The sequence below is a fragment of the Salmo trutta genome, unplaced genomic scaffold (assembly GCF_901001165.1).
Source record: "Salmo trutta unplaced genomic scaffold, fSalTru1.1, whole genome shotgun sequence".
Taxonomy (NCBI): Eukaryota; Metazoa; Chordata; class Actinopteri; order Salmoniformes; family Salmonidae; genus Salmo; species Salmo trutta.
In genome coordinates this window covers 39,054-44,643 of record NW_021823270.1, presented here as the reverse complement: position 1 = coordinate 44,643, position 5,590 = coordinate 39,054, and positions in this window count along the sequence as shown.

The following is a 5,590-nucleotide window of genomic DNA, read 5'->3' as shown; positions in this document are numbered from 1 at the left end:
CAGTATGTACCGGTATGTTAGCTACGCTGTCCTTACGAACCACATAGCATATCATTACAGCAGTATGTACCGGTATGTTAGCTACGCTGTCCTTACGAACCACATAGCATATCATTACAGCAGTATGTACCGGTATGTTAGCTACGCTGTCCTTACGAACCACATAGCATATCATTACAGCAGTATGTACCGGTATGTTATCTAGCTACGCTGTCCTTACGAACCACATAGCATATCATTACAGCTGTATGTACTGGTATGTTATCTAGCTACCTAACGTTAGTAGTTATACTCCAAACTTGCCAGTAAATTAACTATAGGCTATCTAACTACCCAACGTTTACTGACTTGATTATTCTCGTCATTCTTAGCTTAGCTAAATGGTATAGTCGTTGTGCTCTCTCAATGGACATTCAGGTGCTTTTATAAATTCGCTCTGGCTATCTATAGGCTGGACAATAGAACGAGTCAAAATGCACCCAGGCTGAAAAACGTCTTAAAAACCTCTTACATCTAGATGTTCCGCTAGCGGAACGCCTCGCCAATATCCAATGATAGAGCGTGGCGCGAATTACAAACTCCTCAAAATCCAAAAACTGCCATTTTTCAAACATGACTATTTTACACCATTTTAAAGACAAGACTCTCCTTTATCTAACCACATTGTCCGATTTCAAAAAGGCTTTACAACGAAAGCAAAACATTAGATTATGTCAGGAGAGTACCCAGCCAGAAATAATCACACACCCATTTTTCAAGCTAGCATATAATGTCACAAAAACCAAAACCACAGCTAAATGCAGCACTAACCTTTGATGATCTTCATCAGATGACACTCCTAGGACATTATGTTATACAATACATGCATTTCAAAAAACAGCTTTTTACATTAGCATGTGACGTTCAGAACTAGCATACCCACCGAAAACTTCCGGTGAATTTACTAATTTACTCATGATAAACGTTCACAAAAAACATAACAATTATTTAAAGAATTATAGATACAGAACTCCTTTATGCAATTGCAGTGTCCGATTTTAAAATAGCTTTTCGGTGAAAGCACATTTTGCAATATTCTGAGTAGATAGCCCGGCCATCATGGCTAGCTATTTTGACACCCACCAAGTTTGGCACTCACCAAACTCAGATTTACTATAAGAAAAATTGGATTACCTTTGCTGTTCTTCGTCAGAATGCACTCCCAGGACTTCTACTTCAACACCCAATGTTGTTTTGGTTCCAAATAATCCATAGTTATATCCAAATAGCTGCGTTCTGTTCTTGCGTTCAAGACACTATCCGAAGGGTGACGCCGCGGCGCGTATCGTGACAAAGAATTTCAAAATATTCCATTACCGTACTTCGACGCATGTCAAACGCTGTTTAAAATCAATTTTTATGCGATTTTTCTCGTAAAATAGCGATAATATTCCGACCGGGAGACGTTGTATCCGTTCAAAGACTGAAAGAAGTAAAATGGAGTCGTCACATGCACGCGCGCACCCGTGTCATTGTTCTCAGATCGACCACTTTCCAAATCCCCTACTGTTTTTCGCCCAGGGACTGCAGAGTCATCATTCCCCGTTCTGGCGCCTTCTGAGAGCCTATGGGAGCCTTAGAAAATGTCACGTTACAGCAGAGATCCTCTATTTTCCATAAAGAGGCCATAGAAGGCCAAGAAATGGTCAGAGAGGGCACTTCCTGTATGGAATCTTCTCAGGTTTTGGCCTGCCATATGAGTTCTGTTATACTCACAGACACCATTCAAACAGTTTTAGAAACTTTAGGGTGTTTTCTATCCAAATAAAATAATTATATGCATATTCTAGTTTCTGGGCAGGAGTAATAACCAGATTAAATCGGGTACGGCCGTGAAAATACTGCCCCCTATCCTAAACAGGTTAAGAACGTTGTCTAACTAGAACAGTAGCGCGAGCCCATGGAAAATGAATGGAATGGAACATTCACAGAGACTGTTTTGACTGGACTGATGCTTACAATTCCATAACAAAATTATCCCTTTTTATTTTACCACCGCTATCTGTTCGTCGGACGAAAAGGGACATCCGCACCTCGATGGTGTCAACTGTGCTTATGTCTGCGTAATGAAAAAGTAGGGAAAAAATAAAAACTTCTGACTATTTCTGGTCTAGCGATCGATGACAAACGAGCTCGCTGCCCAGACTTACATAATTACAAAGAGGAGATTCTCCTGATTTAAAATGGTGCCCGTGTAACTGTTTCTCCTCGCCCCTACCTGGCCTCGAACCAGGGACCCTCAACACACATTGACAACAGCCAACCTCAAAGCATCGTTACCCATCGCTCCACAGAAGCCGTCGCCCTTACAGAGCAACTACTTCCACGTCTCAGAGCGACATCACCGATTGAAACGCTATTAGTGCGCACGCCGCTAACTAGCTAGCCATTTCACACCGGTTACACCCGAGTTGAAAAACCCCCAGAAATATACACATTGCGATATTTGGCAAAATAGTCAGACATGCCTATATTTCCCCCATAGGAAACAATGGGAAGACTGCAGAGTTCCAATATTATTTTTGTTGTTTACATTTTAACACCATAAACACCATAATATTAATCAAGTTAATTAAGCCAAATTTATTAAAATCAATCCCATATACTATGTTATTACAAAAAAGGTTTTAAATTCTCTGGAAATGCCAATACAGAATACTATCAAATGCTTCTCAAAGATGCCCTCTGGTGGTCAAACTAGCAGAACAGTTTGAATATAACCCCACTAGATACAGAACAGTTTGAATATAACCCCACTAGATACAGAACAGCTTGAATATAACCCCACTAGATACAGAACAGTTTGAATATAACCCCACTAGATACAGAACAGCTTGAATATAACCCCACTAGATACAGAACAGCTTGAATATAACCCCAAAACAGTTTGAATATAACCCCACTAGATACAGAACAGTTTGAATATAACCCCACTAGATACAGAACAGTTTAAATATAACCACACTAGATACAGAACAGTTTGAATATAACCCCACTAGATACAGAACAGCTTGAATATAACCCCACTAGATACAGAACAGCTTGAATATAACCCCACTAGATACAGAACAGCTTGAATATAACCCCAGTAGCTACAGAACAGCTTGAATATAACCCCACTAGCTACAGAACAGCTTGAATATAACCCCACTAGATACAGAACAGCTTGAATATAACCCCACTAGATACAGAACAGCTTGAATATAACCCCACTAGCTACAGAACAACTTGAATATAACCCCACTAGATACAGAACAGTTTGAATATAACCCCACTAGCTACAGAACAGTTTGAATATAACCCCACTAGATACAGAACAGTTTAAATATAACCCCACTAGATACAGAACAGCTTGAATATAACCCCACTAGCTACAGAACAGCTTGAATATAACCCCACTAGCTACAGAACAACTTGAATATAACCCCACTAGATACAGAACAGCTTGAATATAACCCCACTAGCTACAGAACAGCTTGAATATAACCCCACTAGATACAGAACAGTTTGAATATAACCCCACTAGATACAGAACAGTTTAAATATAACCCCACTAGATACAGAACAGCTTGAATATAACCCCACTAGCTACAGAACAGCTTGAATATAACCCCACTAGATACAGAACAGCATGAATATAACCCCACTAGCTACAGAACAACTTGAATATAACCCCACTAGCTACAGAACAGTTTGAATATAACCCCACTAGATACAGAACAGTTTAAATATAACCCCACTAGATACAGAACAGTTTGAATATAACCCCACTAGATACAGAACAGTTTAAATATAACCCCACTAGATACAGAACAGTTTGAATATAACCCCACTAGATACAGAACAGTTTGAATATAACCCCACTAGATACAGAACAGCTTGAATATAACCCCACTAGATACAGAACAGTTTGAATATAACCCCACTAGCTACAGAACAGCTTGAATATAACCCCACTAGATACAGAACAGTTTGAATATAACCCCCCTAAATACAGAACAGCTTGAATATAACCCCACTAGATACAGAACAGTTTGAATATAACCCCACTAGATACAGACCAGTTTGAATATAACCCCACTAGATACAGAACAGCTTGAATATAACCCCAAAACTGTAACGGGCGTCGTAAGGATTAGACCAAGGTGCAGAGGGAACGTGTATACTCATCTTCTTTATTAAATCAAAAGAAGGAAAAACAAACAAATCACATACAAAACAACGAACGACACTAAACAGTCCTGTCAGGTGCACAGACACAAAACAGGAGACAACTACCCACAAATCCCATAGAAAAAACACCCCTCTTAAATAAGACCTTCGATTAGAAGCAACGAGGAGCAGCTGCTTCCAATTGAAGGTCAACCCCATTAACTAAACATAGAAATAGAAAGACTAGAACTAACATAGAAAAACACTAACCTAGAACATAGACCAAAATCCCCGGAACACTCTAAACAAACACCCCTCTTACATAATAACATAGCCCAACAAACCCCGAACCACATAAAACAAAACACCCCCTGCCACGTCCTGACCAAACTACAGTAACAAATAACCCCTTTACTGGTCAGAACGTGACAGTACCCACCCCCCCAAAGGTGCAGACCCCGGATGCGCCTAAAACAACAAAACAAAAGCTAATCCAATAACTCTAAACACAAACAAAAAATAATCTACAACTAAAGGTAGTGAAAGGAGGGTGGCCACCGTCACCGACGGTTCTTGTGCTACACCCCCCCTCCTCCCCAACCCACCTACTATGGAGGTGGATCAGGCTCCGGCCTTACTCCCCAACTTAACCTGTCCACCCCCTCTAAATACTTGTTAAATATTACCCCACTGTTGAATATAACCCAACTAGATACAGAACAGCTTGAATATAACCCCACTAGATACAGAACAGCTTGAATATAACCCCAAAACAGTTTGAATATAACCCCACTAGATACAGAACAGTTTGAATATAACCCCAAAACAGCTTGAATATAACCCCACTAGATACAGAACAGCTTGAATATAACCCCACTAGATACAGAACAGTTTGAATATAACCCCACTAGATACAGAACAGCTTGAATATAACCCCACTAGATACAGAACAGTTTGAATATAACCCCACTAGATACAGAACAGTTTGAATATAACCCCACTAGCTACAGAACAGCTTGAATATAACCCCACTAGATACAGAACAGTTTGAATATAACCCCACTAGATACAGAACAGCTTGAATATAACCCCACTAGATACAGAACAACTTGAATATAACCCCACTAGATACAGAACAGCTTGAATATAACCCCACTAGATACAGAACAGTTTGAATATAACCCCACTAGATACAGAACAGTTTGAATATAACCCCACTAGATACAGAACAGCTTGAATATAACCCCACTAGATACAGAACAGTTTGAATATAACCCCACTAGATACAGAACAGTTTGAATATAACCCCACTAGATACAGAACAGCTTGAATATAACCCCACTAGATACAGAACAGTTTGAATATAACCCCACTAGATACAGAACAGTTTGAATATAAC